A 17,549-nucleotide genomic window follows, 5' to 3' on the forward strand; every position below is an offset into this window, starting at 1 on the left:
TGGCTTGGAATGAGGTTGCTGCAATCCAGGATACTTTTACTGGTTCTGCTTTAGAATTCACTAACTTATTTTAGTTTGAAAGCACCCAGTGTTCACAGAGAATGTCAACACATGGAAATGCACATGTTTGATCTGAATAAATCTATATTAATAAAGCAAACAAGCTACTAGCTTTTGCAGTATTCTGGTTGTTAATACTGTTCTTTTAGAAGAGACATGCTTGCTACCGAAGATAAGGCTTCTTACAGAAGTTTGTGAGAAGATCACACATGCCAGGCAAACAATGAATATTATCTGTAAATACTGGGGTGGAGAAGCAGAAAAAAATCCTTACAAGTATTAAACTTGTAAGGCAAGTCTTGTAAGACAGACTTTCAAATAGAATCACTACAAGACATTTATTGGAGCTGTTTGGAAGGTGAATAAATGAGACAAGAAAATTTGGAATGGGTAACATAGTAAGTATATGCGGGGACTTAAGTGCAGTTGTTTCAATTTGTAACCTCATAACAAAAGTCCTTCTGAGAACACGCACTAGACTGCAGATGCTTCTTGACTCCAGAATCCTGGAAATTTAAGATGAATATTTACTCCTTTTCTGATAAATGGCATAAGAAATACATATCATGGCAGATGCTAGACAAATGTGTATATTCTTGTTAAAATTTTTTACAGTTTTAAAATAATAGATGATCTCCTTTGGAACTGTGAAAAGTTAGTATCTTAAAAAGTCATCATTGTCAAAATATGCGTGCATTCTGCGCAGTATAATTACTGCTCAAGGCTTTCATTAGTTTGAGAAAAGAAGTCTTGTGTTGTCCTAAACAACATTTAGTGGCGAAAACACATTAATGACTAAGAGAGCATAGGATACCAGAGTTTGCACTGCTGTCTTCCTCAGTGTATAACAGTGATATGCTGTAGGCCTCTAAACAACTCAAAGACAACCTTCCAAGCAATATTTCAGACCTCTGCACACTTAGTACTGAAAATATTCAAAGAATGTTGCTAATCAAACGGTTTTATAAATTCTTAAAGTAGCCTCAAATTCTGTTGCAATCCGATACATTCAAAGAAGATATGTAAGAAGGCTGCTCCAAAAGTAATGCCTCTTATAACGTTGGTCCACAGTGTCAGAGGCAGATACTGGGGGTGACTGAACCTTCCCACCGGTATTTCATCGCATGTTGTTGCTGTGTGACAAATGGCAGCAGTGTGTTTGGGGGGCTTTTATTTTAGTGTTTTTTTGTTGTTTTTTTTTTAAAAAAAACTTCCAAACCTCAGACAAATAGTATGCTGTGCTATTATCTTTGAAGCAAAAGTATGGCCTGATTTAGATATTCAAAATTTACTCACAATATTATTCTGAATTCAACATTACCATATAAAGCTTCTATTGTTTCTCTATCAGTTACATTCCTATCAGTAAATTTCTCTATCAGTAAATTTCCAAGTCAGGAAACCATAAGCTTTAGACTTAGACAAAATGATATGGTCTCTTGATTAATTACATTAACAATCGTAACTCAGATAAGTGTGTTTAGCCACATTCACTTTAAAGAAAGACTGTTAGATATTTTAGAATAGGGCTTAATGAACTCATAAAAAAATTAGGAAAATACTGGCTTTTTTCAAACATCTAGCTGCTCAGACTCTGACATGAGGAATACAAGGATGGTAATCACTAAATAGGTCTGTGTGCCATTTAAGTGAGGTGGTAAAAAATTTTGTCTGCTTTCCATAATTCTGTTTATCAACTTTTAATTAGATCTTTTGCAATTATGAGTCCTTTGATCTGAGCTAATTGATCATGCATTGTGTTTTTAATAGGCTTCATAATAATTATTCTTGATGCTAATATAACGCTTTACATTTTCAAAGTGCTATGCAAACATTAACTAATTAACCCACATAATGCCCATTGGGAGGTAAGAACAGCAAGTAAATATTTTATGCACTTCATAAAAGGGAAGTCTGAGAGATGCAAAGTGATTTGTCCAAAACCAGGGAGTGAGATGAGAGAAAGCTCCTCAAACAGAATACTGAAGAAACTGGTAAAGTGTTAAGGATGAAAGCCAATATTTGCATTTTGCAAGAAATGTTGATAACTTAAAACATTTCTTACTTCTGGATTTGAGCTAAGTCATGGTTTAGTTTCTGAAAGCAGAATAAGAAGATCATACAGAAATAAAGATTTGAGTTAAATCTTATGTATGTAGGTTAAAATATAAAGGTTGAAGTAAATTTTATAGCTTTAAAACATGTCATCATTGCAAAATTGGTTATATTACTATGCAGATCTTTATGATACATGTGTAGCTTCCATCAAGTTACACTATAATATGTGATAGTACTAAAAATATTAAATTATTTGGGTTTTCTTAGAAAGGAAGCTGCTACACAAGAAAACATTATACTTGTATCCCTAAAGAACTCCATTTATGCAATCTAGAAAAAAAAAAAAAAAAAAAAAAAAGAAATGTCAAGTGACTGCAGTTAAAAATAATATGATTTTAAAAGTTTCAGAAAAAGCATTTATTTGAAGTTAGAAAAGCACTTTCAATATAATGGTCCATTATAAGTTCATGGCATCTTGATATCTATTGTAAAAAATGGCATTTAGAGATGTTCCAGGACAAGAAAGCTTAAGGTAATGCTGCTCTTAAGAAAAAAAAAAAAAAAAAAAGATTTTCCCAACTGTCTACTTACTCTTCCATGTTTCATCCAGGTTTGATTATGCATATATTTATACATATGAGCACTACAGTTACATAAATGTAGATGACATTTTATAGACCTAATGCAACTACAATTTTATTTTGCAGCAGTAAAGCCTCATGCAATGTTTTACCACTGTATTGTAAATATTTTGCATGTCTTTTCTAGAAAGGAATATAATGAAATGATTAATGATAAATATAGCATATTTCTGAAAGTTGGAATGAATATATAACTGGAATTCATATTAATTTTTATTTTTGTAAAGTCATTATTAAAGGCAAGGTTGAATTTTGATTGTTGACACATCCTTCATTTGTCTTTTCTTTCAACTTCTAACTCTTCCATTCTTGTTGCAGATATTTCCCTCTCTCTCTCTCTCTCTCTCTCTCACTCTAAAATTTTCTGGTTTGTAACAAGAGCTAGGTGACAAAAATATTAAAAAATAAAATAGTATGAGAGCAGGGAAAGAGATAACAGCTGCAAAGATTAGAAATTAAAACTTGACAGTCTATGCTAAAGAGCCATTGTGACACACCTCATGGAGAGCAGCAAGACAGAAAAAATCAATGTTTCCTACCAGTTAGCAATTAAAATATTACCCCTTTGAAGCTTATTAAAGCAGATTATATAGAACTAATAGCTATTGAACTGTCGATTAATATTGCACAGTACTTAAAGCAGCAAAGATTTCTGTTAGGAAACAAGAAAAAATGCATCAAAATTCTTTGCCTTCCTCTAGGTTTCCTGATGAGACATCTGGCCTCAGATTAGATATGCCAGTACAGAAGAGAACCCAACAGCATTACAAAATTGACTCTGAATAGTGGAGTCTGATATTGGTGGAACAGCCTGACACCATCTATTAATTATTTTGTGAAGTCTACACCTATGGACCATTCTTGTCATCCAGGTCAGGCAGCAGATGAAATGTTGAAGATCACTGTTGGAATAGTGGTAACATCTCTTCATGGAAATAAGAGACATGAGTTTTAACACACAAGGTAAAATCCTGCAGAGCCATTTTCACTACTTCTTAACTAAATTGCTGAAGCATTTTAAGGGCTAGAGGACGTTGAGGATAAGTTCAGAGCAAAATAGGCAGTGAAGACTAGTTACTCGTATTTTCACTCTTCTGTTTTTTTCAGTTCAGTTTATCACCAAAACATGTAAAAGCTTTAGAAGAGGAAAGAAATTATTATATTTATGGCATTGCAGTTCACTTGAAGCTTGCTAATGCCTGGGAACTGATAGATTTTGAGAAGAAGGAGCAAATCAAGCAAAGTTTTTCTGTTTTGTTTTGTTTTGTTTTGTTTTTTTTTTACTTGGAACCCATAGTGAAGGTTCCAAGCACAGGTATGTAAAGTGCAAAATTCACAAGCATATTCAAAGTCTGGCTCATTATTTTTATATCTGCAATGATTTTATTTATATTTCATAACAATTTCTCCTAAAATATGTTGTTATCATAAAAGAAAGGAAAGGGAAACCCTGGCAGAAATACATTAAGCTTTGTCTCCTTTGCTTAGTGTCCAATATATGATTTCTGACTACACACCGTCTATTATTATATTTGTTTTGTATATGACTCCAGGCATCCTATAAGTTAAGGAAGAAAAATTTTTTGGCTTTTTAGCCTGCAGCTTTGTAAAATGTTGCAAGAAGCATCAAAGACAAATCACCTAGAAGTGCAAGGATCAACTGATGGAAAGGGAATAGCTTATCTTCCACATTATCACAGACCCCCTCATTAGGCATGCTGTGGGAGCGCTGACAGGCTGTGATGGATCAGCAGGCTCTGTCACACCAAGCTGTGTGGGAAATACAGCCACCGCCAAATTACTGTCAGCATCCGCTAGACAATGTGCAAAGCACAGCACAACAGATTGCAACAGCGCCTCGGTTATATATATTACTACCCTTTTCTAAAGCTAGCCAACATCCACAGAGTATGAACATTTACATGAAGTGATGCTGCAGTGATGCACTCGGGAAGTGAAGACTTTCAGAGTAGAAGAGTTATGAGAATAGCACAAAAGATTTAGGATCAACATTGCAGTGCCCATTTGTAAAGCCTTTTGCTATTTTGCAGGACGCATGGCATAGCACTGAGTGCCCAGGATATTTTGTAGCCAGATCTGTACTTGGACCTGGTTCATGACATGACCGTAGAAAAAGTTATGCTGACATACAATGTGCTGACATAATGTGCAAGAGTAGAAGCAATGCAGGGATGGGTTGGCTTCTACCAGCTGAAGTAGAATCACTACAAAATGAAGAGGTGATAGTGGCCTTCACGTCTGTAGAAGTCCAAGGGTGTAAACCATCCATCGTTATCTGCAGCTATTAGCTGTGATATGGAATTGATATTATTTTTACATAATACTCCATTTGTTCCAAGCAGATGTGAAAAGAGGACAGGTGTTTAACTCCTGTAGCTGGCAGAGCATGACCCGCTGCAGCAGAAGTCCCACAGCAAACAGAAGCACGCCAACAAAACCTTTAATGTGAATGTTTCTTTTCCTCAGTCACTAGGAACATCAGTAGTCTAATCCTTAAGGTATAAAGCGCAGTTCAGCAAGTTCAGTTGTCAAGGGGAGTGAAACTGCAACTTGATCATTTCCAAAATTTTCATTAAGTTATTTCTGATAATTCATCAAGAGGAAATGCAAGGATATCTTATTTAAAACTGAACTGCATAATAGAGTTTAAACAGTAATAAAAGAATTTATCTAGAAATTATGTTTGTTTTCTATTGCTGAAAAAAAAATTGTATTGAAACAGATGCAGAAGTTACATACCTGACATAAGAGTTTGCTGGATTGGGATAATGGGCCCATGGTAGAAATTGAACTGAAAATCCTAACTATCCAATTTTTCTTAAAAATATCAGTATTTGCCTTGAATTTTAAGGATTGAATTTGTAGGATTTGTTCAATTTTCTATTAGTACAACCTGTGTATGTATGCATGTACATGTGGAAAGAGGCAGAGAAGGAAGAGGTACATATCTCTATCCATGTATAAACATGTATCCAGTAATAGAGTATAATATTTATCAAAGAGATTTTTTTGTTCAAATACACCCAAGCTGTACACTATAAGAAGCTGTAAATGTTTCCCTTAACTGGGTATGATAAATCAATACACTTTTTTTTCACGAAGATTAAATGAATTATTATTTGTACAAAGTCACATTCACTCCATATCCCTCAGCTTATTCGTTCTCAAGACAATAGGAAATAAAACATGAGTTTGCCTATGATGAGTTGCTTCAAAACTTTTATTCAGTTATTCTTTGTAGCACATAAGCAGCAATAAATTAAACTTATTGGAAATACACATGTGCATAACTTATAGAAAATACCGCTGTCTCAATCAGATTGGGACAGTGAAAAAAAAATTCAAAGATTAAAGCAAATGTAGTAATATAATTTATTTGTGAAACCTCAGATATGCTTGATTTCATTTATTAAAGAACTTTTCATAGGGCTCATGTACAGTTTTTCTAATTTGTCTGATTTTGAAAGTTAAACAGCGGGTAGAATTATGAAATGAAGTTAACAGAACAATAAAGCCAATTTCCACCAGAAATTTTATAAAATGTCACAATTTATTTGCAGAAAAGATATTTGAAAATACAAAGAAAAAATTTTAAAATGTGCACCTTTGTGTTTCACTTCATTTTGCTAACATCTTCATTAAAACACCTGTGAGAATGTGCCAACTTGGGATAGACTATCATGTTAGATAAAATTAATGATTGGGTAAATCCTCGCACAGGAAAATGACCACAAACAAGCCTCATACCACTTTCTTAGTTGATCAAAATGAAAATCCAATCTGCTAAAATTTATTTACACATATGCTCTCTTCAGTTTCAGAATAAAGTATATAAATACTTTATAACAGTATTTTGCGTGAGATCAACTAGTTAGCTTCTGAAATCCCCCAGTTTATTTCAGTGGCACAAGTCTAAAAACCTACATTTTATTTATTTGTTTATTTTAGTGGTCATAGAATAAACATAATTGCCACATTTTCATTCTTTTGGAAATGGAATGGTAAATGAGAAACAGTCTGTAACAGTTTGCTGCAATCTTCTTATATCTTTGCCTTTCATTTTATATTCAGGCTTCTGCTGGTGGGAAAGTTTGCATTTCAAAGGGCACACTTTCATTCAAAAGCATTCAATTCCAAAATTTCACACATTCATATAAGCATGTGTAAGTGTATATGCAAAAATAATGTTTATTTTCTTAGAGGGTTATCAATACCATGGACATTTTCATTGTAAATTATGATACTGGTTTTAGAGTCTTCTAACAAGGGAAGATTAAGTTGATTCTGAAATTGTTGAAAGTTAAATCAATGGATTAGTATTTATACCACAGCAGTGTACTTTACACAGAACATTCTACTGCTTTTCTTCAGAAAGCGTTCTTTTCACAGAACATTGTCTGCATTCCTTCAGATAAGACAGAAATTTTGGAATCTTAGGCACTGGAAGAAAATTTCCAAAAGTATCAAGAGCTCTTCTTCAAGGTTTTGCAGTGCCAATGGACAAAGAAAAAAAAATACTTTTTTTTTTTTTTTTTTGTCAGGTGTCTTGAAAATCACTGAAATGCTTTATTTAAATATTAATTCTTGACCAACATGACAGGATGAAGTGTAAACCTTGGGCCAAAGGAAGATTATTACGGTGCAGTGCAAAATTGATTAGCAGAGCTTTGCTGTCCAAGATGGGTGAAATGCTAAAAGTGAATCAGTAGTTTAAATAATGAACTACAGGTAATCTCTTTTTTTTTTTTTTTTTTTTTTAAATTTATTTTTGATGTGAGTAATGTGACAAAGGATATGCTACAATATACACATGTGTCTTGACTATGGTCTTTTAAATTAACAGTACTGCAACTGTTGTCAAAAAGAAAACGACGGTTGGACTCAGCTAGAGACAAAGCAAAGCTCTAAATCCAAGCTGAAATTAGTAGCCCTCTGGTGTGAATATTTTTTGTCAGCTAGTTGTTGGAAATGTGATTCAAAATGCAGTTGAAGAAAACATGATTTTCTCTGAAAAGGATAGATCTAATTGACAAAAAAATGTATCACGTTCCCTGGGAAAAGTATCAAATTTCTTCAGAAGAAAAAGGCTCATAAATAGATAGCTTTCCAATCAATCAGGGATTACAATCTAAAGCCTTCATAATATATTTTTCAATCCAATACTTTCCTTCCCCAGTCACTTTCTGTTTTGCTTGTCAGATGGAAATTTAAGAAGATGCTCTTGCCACTCAAGGTTTTGTAATATGATGCTCTTGGAAAATATATTCTGCTACAGATTTTGGCAGAGTAAGTGACAGGATTCTATTTAAAAGATAAATGTCCAAAATCAGGTGCAAAATATCTGGGTTGCCCATATAGCTACAACTGTCCAGCAGCAAGCAGAGTTAAAAAAATCAGTGAAAGAAGGAATGACTTTTGGTAAAGAAAGTAGTTATCATCCACTATAAAGGATGCAAACTAAAGAAGAAACCAAAATTTTCCAATTAACATTTAATTAAACACTATTTTTTTACTTCTAGAGCATGTGTCTGTGATTTTTAAAGGCTATGGCACATAGTTTGTTTCCCAGAACTGGAGGAGCCTGAGGACATTAAGCAAGCCTCCCCTTCCCTGAAATAGTCTCCAAATTCAGAAATGTCCAAGAGATTAGCTGTCTATGACTGATGTTCTGATTCTTCCCATCCAGCAGCCAAAACTCTGTATGCCACCTCTTAGAATCAGCAGCCTTTTCTGTAAAGAGTGGAAATGGTCATAACCTCATGCAGCCATGTGTTAGGGATAGAGACAGTTTGCCCGAAAAATATTCTTTCCTCTTTGCCCAGAATAGTATACTGCCTATTTCAATGAATGAGATAAAATGAAGTTGCCAGTGTTCCCTGCCTTTTGTGCTGCATAATCATGCCATAATCCTAGTCCTTACCAATGCCAGATTGGCAATGAGAAACATCAGCAGGCAGCTTTGATTCTGAAATACCTTCTACCATCAGTTCTCCCAACTGCAGCTTACCTTTCTCAGGTAAGATGTTCCCTGAAATTTTGATTCATTACCTGTTCACATACTTCACAATAGAGTGAAAAATTCTCACACTGTAGTTTTCTTGATTATGCATTCTTTATGTAGCTTTTTAGGAAATTTGACCAGCAGGCTTTTTTCCAACAAGTTATGCTTTGTCTGTCCACCTGCTGACTTCTGCTACTGAGGGACAATATCAGCTATCTAGAACTGGTAATGTTTTGGAATTCTAGCAGTTCAGATGCTGTGAATGGACCTACACACAGTCACATACAAACATGATGTAAACATATGAGAAATACTGCAGTAAATCACAGTCTTCCCCATATTTTTTTTTTATTATTATTATTTACTTATAAACCATTGAGGTGTAAAACAAAATCATGTATTTAATTTATAAGCAATAACTAGTATGCCTCATTAAGAGACAATCCATTAATCTTCTTCTGTCACAAAGAAATTACAAAGGCTCTCAGAAAAATTGTTGTAGAAAATTTTGTAGAAGGCCTCAGGCCCTCACAAATGTTATAACTTCATGTAACTTCATGTTATAAGATGCTTCTTTTATTTTACTCTTGTGTCATACAGACTTCCCTCTCAGCAAATTTCTCCAGTATCTGCTATTGGGGAACTCATCTGGGACCCAGAAGGACAGTAGTTTTCTTCCAGCTACTTCCAGAGTGCAATCCTGCAGCTGTAGAATGTTTGTGCTTTTTGCTCTCCCTATTGGCTCTAAGAAATTCAACCGTCAAAGACAATTTATGAGGATGAGAGTTACTGCCTGTCAGTGTGAGAAAGCTGGTACGTTGCTCTCATTCTCCTGATAGCCTTTTTCTTCTTTTTATAAAATTGACTACTGGATTTTCCAAACAATCTATATTGGAGGCCTGAGTTTTGGAGGACTGGCCATTCAGCAAGTGTCTTTTTATCATTCTGTCCAAGGTCTAAGACGTAAAAATTTCTCTACCAAGCTTGAAAATCTTTTAGTGTCTTTATGATTACTTGACCACAGGACAACCTTCTTTCCTATCTCCTCTCTTTCCAGATGACCAAGCCTGAACTCAAATTTCTGATACCTTGGTTTATGGTATCAGTTCTCCACAGGTTCATGTTAATGATCCCAGACTGTGCTTTTCACTGCTGATATCCTCTCACTGCTGATTTCTGATTTCTACCCTCTCACTGGGTTTCTAGAGACTTATGTAATCTTGAGAAACCAATAATTTTCCCTCAAGCCATCTCTGTGTTTCTGTCAGTCCAAAAACTTGATTTTATCAGCTGTACCAGAAACCTGGTAATCATCTTGAAATTAAATAAACTTCACATTGCCTTTGGTCTAGCTTCTTAAAAAGAGCTATTGACTCTATTGTGTATTCCATTTCTCTGTTTTCTGCTAGATTTCCAGTAGTATCAGGCCTGTTTGATTATCTCCACTTATTTCCATCAAGACTAAGTGAACTGCTTTTGTGATCAGTCTTTTTGGGTTCCAGCAACAAACATGGTAACATAGCTGAACGTTATTATAATAAATCCATAATATAGTAATTGATTTGATAATATAATGATTTATATGATATGATATATTTAATATAATATGTACCTGCAAATGGGTAAATAGATACTTGTGTTAAAGTTATAGAAGTGGAGTACAGGAAAACGTGCAAACTGCAAACAGATGTGTAAAATAAAAGCAAAGGATTTAAAAGAATAATTAAATATTCCCAAAGAGACCAAAATAGTCCATAGAACTATCAAGAAAGTTGACTTGCAAGATCAGAAGTAGCCCTGATTCACAGAACTGTATGAACTATAAACGACATGAACTGGAGTGTATTAATTAGTTCCTCACTTCTGGGAGTGGGGAGGAATTAAAAATCATCAGTAATCAGAGAGGAAAGATGAGAAAGAACGAAGATACTTCCTTCATGTGGGTTTCATCTTTTCTCATGGAATAGTGCTTGAACCTGACCACCTTAAGCTTGACTGAAAATAGCAAAGACTACAGGTATTAGTGCTCTGTAGTACCAGCTACATGGTGTTGTTACATATTGCAGTATACTATTACCCCACATCCACATTGTAGGATAAGATTTTTGAGGAGCAGTTTATGAATATGAGGTGATAATGACTGATAATATGCAAGAAATATCCATTAGTAGTACAAACTGCTAATGAACATAAATCTAAAAAAATGCTGGGATGAAGTTTTTAACTGACTTCATTTATCGTACTTTTAAACGTTCCATCAGAATGTTCTCTAATTCCCTATACATTACTACATATATCCAGCTGCAAAGCTTTAAAAAAAATTGAAAGCTGATAACTAATATTAGATTTTAAAAGAATTGTGTTTTCTCTACTTTTTCTAGTGTTAGATGGCTATATTGCAACTAAAATTTTTACCAGCAAGGATTGAATGATAAAATTTTCAGAGCTAGAAAACTGAATATGGCTGGACTAAGACCCAATGGTGAGCCTAAATCCTAGGTAAATCAGCCAAGAAAACACAAGGCGGGCACATGAGGGAATTTAAATTATACTGTTACTAACTCTATTATTGATAAGCTATACGGCTTGATTTAATTCATTTAAGATCTTGTCATTTGTAAAACAGGGATATTTTATTGGGAAATTTTTTATTTTACAAAGTCTGTCTCAAATATATATTTTTGTAAACAGTTAAAATATAGATTTTGTTCTGATTTTTGACTGAGATCACCTAGTGTTCACAGCTCACCAATGCTTGTTTCTGACAGAATCCTCAAATGCTTTACAGAGCATAAAACCTAAAAAAGGTGCACCATAAGAACTGGCTAATTCAATATTTTCTAGTAGAACATGATGCTTACTTAATACTGTGGCAGAATACTTCAGGTGAGAAAAACGAACAAAAAATACTCAAAATAAAGAAAAAATCCAATTTCTTTATGCGTTCCTCAGGAATTTTGATTTCTGTTTGCCTAGCTGGTTGGATCAAAATTGATTTGATAGTCTACCTACAGGTGGAACTTGATAAAGTTATTGAGACATTTGCTGCAGATTTAGAAATGGACATGATCTTGTCCAATTACAGGCAAGTGAGGGCGAGGTTTTACTACTGTCTTTACACAGCTTATTAAGTATTGTTGGAAATAATGGTTTTGTACTTATAAAAATAACTCAATCCTGTGTCTTTTTTTCCCTTCTCTTACAGTTCACACATTTTGATTAAAAAAATAAAAAAGTTCAGAAACCCTTTTTAAGGATTTTGTTACTGTGGTGTCAGTTTTCACAGAACTGCTTGTGTGAAGAAGCTAAAAGCAGCATCTTAGAACTCTACATCAGTTTCAGCTGAGACTAATAGTTATTTCTAAGTGACATAGGCCTGAGAATATTTTGTCTCCAGACTTCACAGGAACCAGAAATAATCTCATTCAATGAGTGCAATGGTAGAAGCAGGGCTTGGAAATCTTATCCTGAATGAAGAGTCCAGCACCAGAGAAAAGACACTACTCATTCCTAGCCCCAAAAAAAGAGAAACTCGTCTACTCAATTCTGTCTTTATATTTGGAAAGCTGAACAAATTTTGAAGATTAAAAAATAAATGACAAAAATTATCATAGAAAAAAATTGTTCAGTCTTAAATTTTAATTTGACCAATACATAGTAAATGGTTATTCACCATGGAAAAGATTGTCGCTCATTAAGGCTGCTTGCCACATGCTAAACTGCCTAGCCATTTCACCACACTGCTCGGGACCTCACTATCTAAAGATCCAATATGGAATTTTGCTTGAGTAAAATGTTGTTGTTATAAACTTTCAGTGCTTGAATTATAACCTGTATTGAATATAAATGGAATCTGGGCTTTCCTGTAATAGAGAATTCAAAAACCTTTTTAAAAATTACAAGTCAGTATGTACAATTGAATGATCACACAAAGCAGCAGTATGGTTTTATTTTACATTGCTTAAATACGCTTAAGTGGAGACCTACATTTTTGTCACTTTCTGATAATGTAATTGGATATGAGTGAATATGACATGCATCTAAGCAATTACACTTTCAAAGCACCCTCATGTGAAAGTATGATAATAGCTAAGATAATCACAACGGACCTGCTACTCATAACCTTGTTTTGCAGCTACATTTAATGATGGAATGACCTCTTCAATTCTAATTACTCTACAATAGCTGAAGCTTGTATTTTACTAACATTTAATTGAGGTTATAAATAAATCACATCTTTCATCTACTTTGAAAGTGGAACAGTTTCAAACAATAAACAGAACCAAAATGTAAGTTATATACAATATTTTTCTTCTACACATGCTTGTTAGTTTTGTCCAGTGATTTATTCCAGTTGTCTTTATCTACATGAACAGCTACAGAATGCTGGCGTTGTAGATACTCAAGCCCAAAAGGATGTTTTTTCTATTCATATACAATGGGCACTTTCTTAATTTGAATGAATTTGTGAGTATGTCTTTCCTTTCTGAACAGACTATTCTGGTATTCCTACACTGACTGCAGCATACAGCCTACCATTAACAAACCACCTCATTACAAAATCAGACTTTTCTTTAACAAATTTCAATGTGGAATAAGACATGACATTCTATACCAAAGCTGAATTTGACCTGCTTTCTATTTGTGAATGAAAAAGGAGAAAGAAGTTTCTTATACAATCCATTTCTGGATATTAAGACAACACAAATGAATAGACCTTGGGTTTAATATGCTGTATTTCATACTTTCTTAGTTGTTTATTTTTTTATTTCATTATTTAAAATTCTCTTTGCACACTTACTGCTACTGAAAACTATATACATTATGGTGAATTTATAGAGTTAGGTACATATGTCTCTATGCTTCATTTGCATATGCATCATTGTGGGATTGGTTATGAAATCAGTATTGTAATAAAAGACTACAATTAATCATGAAAGATGGAAAATGTAACAACCATTCAAAAATAAATTTAAAAGGACAAAATCTTATCCTGACCACGCTTGTTGGATGTATTTTCCATTACAGTCACGGTAAAATCTCTATTTATATATTTATATATTTATATATTTATATATTTATATATTTATATATTTATATATATATATATATATATCTGTCTTCACATGGATTATAGTTAGTTGTGTTACAGTAGTGCCTGAAGATTCATATGCAACTGCAAACTGAATAATAGCTGAACTGAAAAATAGCCTTCAAGTGTCTATGAAATTAAAAATTCTTGCATGAAAATATTTCTGATACAATACCTTACTTAAGGACCTCAGTTCAGTACTTTCTTGGATATCCTGGACAAGATTCATGCTGAATTTTATGCAACTGTCACATTTTAAAACTGTCTGGTAGTGTGGTATGCCTGTTTCACTGCTGACACTGATCCTGCATTTATAGTTTACTGATTGTTGATTAGTTTTATGTTGATACACTAACAGTGAGCAGCTTTGATAGTTATATCTGTGTGGATTGTTGTTTTTTGTTGTGTTTTTTTACCTCCGGTGACAACGTTCAAACTATCTGATTAAAAACCAGTTCAAATGAATCATCCTACTTTTGGAAGCACCACATCTGCAATGCAGATATTTCTATATGGTAGGACTAGAAATACACTGTCACCAGCATCAAAACTAAACAAGTATTTTCAGTTCATGTGTAGATTAGTTAATAAAAAGCATGGCATGTACCAGACAAGAAGATGGAAATAAGTATTAAAGATCTTTTATTATTACTTATCTAAGTTGACTTTGGTAAATTCATTTGTTTCTTCATATAACTGTAGATATTCCATAGTTACATTGTATATCCCTAAATGTCAAGCAAACAGAATGCACTTCCCCTCAGTCAGGATGGTATTTTGAAGCCAGTTAAGAAACACGGATGGAGAAACCCAGTTCAGTCTAACAGACCTGTGTGTTTGTGTCCTCTTGAGTTTAAAATTAAAAAACAAACAAACAAACAAACAAACATATTAAAGAAAGGACTGATTTTGAAAAAACATGCAATAGAATTTCAAAAGCAGATGGCTAAATTCATGCATTCCTGTAGTTTGGCTCTTGCAAAATTCTGAGGATTCAGAATTAGTTAGGACCAACAGCATCACATTTCCACACTGGTCTTCTTTACTCTCTCATCATTGTTTACATCATTTTTATGATATATTAACACTTTTACACTTGCCAGAATATTCTTTTGAAGTTTAAGTTGATGTCCTGAATCATGCAGTTTCAGAGAAAACTGTGCATGCTACAGAAGATCTAATGATGTAGCGTAAAGAGAGGAGCAGAAACAACATCCATCATGCTTTAGTGCCTCATTTAAAATTCACTGCAGTATTTGCAGCACTCTAATGAAGTAATTTTGCTTGGAACATGACCAACAATGAAGTTTTTATATAAAACATAGAGTTTAATGTTGATTATGTTCCAAACTAGATTACATTAGTATTGTAAATAATGCAGTGCATTTTAATGGAGTCACTAAAATATGATGTATTCTGCTTCTGCTCCACTGTGAATTATACTCACCTCCTGTAGCATCTCGGATTCTCCTATCAACAAGGTCACCTATCCTAAAAGTCTGGATTAGAATAACATTTCAACATGAGTTAATAGATGACAGAAATGTTGTTAACAAATTATTGAGGAAATAAATTATAAAATAGCTTTTTTTTTTTTTTTTTTTTTTTAAACCTGTCAAATTCTCAGGGTGAAATCAGTAATGAAAAAGCTCTCCCAGGTACCACTATCATAGTATATTCCACGAAAATGGAAAACATATTCACCTGTTAGCCAATGCTAACTACTTTTGCTTTCTTCATTCCAGTTGTAGCTCTCTGTCTGTGCAGTATCTCTGTCCTTCCCATCTTTCCCTCACAATATGCAAATAAAGGAAGTTAACTAGGAAAATATCAGAAAAATGTCAATGTTCTGAAGTTTTTTTATTTTCCTTTTATACACACTATGATTTATATTTGAAGTGATTGGAATTTCTTGGTTTTGAAGGTGCCAATTTGTGAAATCACAGGCAAAGAGTTCAAAAAAATAATGATGCCAACATGTTCCTCAGTACATCCTGAAGGTTGGTGAAGGAGTCACTTAGATGAGCAAGTATTTCATTGTGAATAGCTTACTTGCCTGACTCCTTTCTTTTTCAGCTACATAACCTGGGCTGAGCTTTCCTTTCTGTCTTTACTTCTTTTACATCTTTACTCTCTCTGCCTCTCCCTCCTCATGTATGTGCTTCTCTTTACATACTTTCCTATTCTTTTACATGAAAAAGATGGATGACTATTTCAAATTCTCAGTATTTTGCCAGTAGGAAAAAGCTTTTTCAGCTCCTTTCTAACATCTGATTAAACTGTATACATAGTTTTGTGAACTGCAGTAGCACAAGATCTATCTGCCTTTTATTTATGTTTAGAATACTTGGGACTCTCTCCAGCAAATGAGATTTTCAGGAATAGTCTCAGGCCATGGAGCACATTTTTTCTTTCTGATTTAAAACAAATTTTAAGGCCTAACTGCTTCCTTGTGATTATTTTAGTGAAAACTATAGGGCTTTATTGATGTTAAAATTCTCCTAATTTTCCATAATTATTATATTAGTTGATGAAAGTGAATCTGTAAGCTTATATCTCACAATTAGCATTTATTTTGCAATGTATAACTTCATACACCAAAACTAAAAATAAAAAATAGATATGTGTAACGGAGTTAACTAAATCAATCTATGCCCATGACAAGGGGCAGTGGGCTCCTGGGGCCCCCCGAGCCCAAAAAATGGGAAGGAAAAGGGAAAAGGAGTAGGGAGATGGGAGCTGGGCTCAAGGAAGATTAAAAAAAACAGTGGCAATGATCTATAGAGGAAAACTTATTTTACTAACTATGATATTGGAATGCAAGATAACACAATACAATACAATCTGATTGAAATTGAGACTAATAAACCAAATAAGATAGGAGAGAGAGTTCCTGAGACGGAGTCAAACCTGAAAACCTTGGAACAGCTAGGAAAGCATTCTCCAGTACCCACTGCAAAGCAGAAAGAGCCTGCCCCACCCAGAAGGGCCAGATCCCATGACTTCTGTAGTGTATAGAGATAAGTACCTGGGATTGGAGCATTAACACTTCAACTCCCAGTGCACTACGTAATGTTATGATGTGGAATACTGAAATCCAAAAAAACAGAAAACCGTGACAATATGGCATAAAAATTATTCAGTAATTCTACTCACAGTTTTTCTCATAATCTTGGACAAATATAATTAGCAATAATCCTTTTAAGATTAGTAAAATCTATATTTCATAAATAGGAAGGAAGTTCCAGAATATATTTATTTTCGTACAGTATGTTTTCACTTTAATATGAAATAACTTCTATCTTTTAAAAAAGAAAAACAGTTACTATACAAAAAAGTTATTATACAGCTGTTACATGATACTTTTGAATTTAATGAAATAGTGATTAAACTTATGGAAATTTTCAAATCTGGTATGAAAATGTGTAAATATTCTTATATAATGTCATTGGAATAAAAGTAACTTTATAAAAATTGTATTTTCTTACTTTTTGTTTATTATTATTATTATTATTATTATTATTCTATTTATAAAATACTTCACACACAATGAACTATGATATTTGGATGGGTCTTAAAATTTACAAACAATGATGTTATTTCACCTAGTACATTATAACACATAAATTAGAAACTAAACAAAACACAAGTCTCTGCCTGTTGTCTAGTACTTCGT

This window comes from Centrocercus urophasianus, unplaced genomic scaffold (genome assembly GCF_019232065.1).
Source record: "Centrocercus urophasianus isolate 14NV4802_14NV808 unplaced genomic scaffold, USGS_Curo_1.0 seq_11, whole genome shotgun sequence".
NCBI lineage: Eukaryota > Metazoa > Chordata > Aves > Galliformes > Phasianidae > Centrocercus > Centrocercus urophasianus.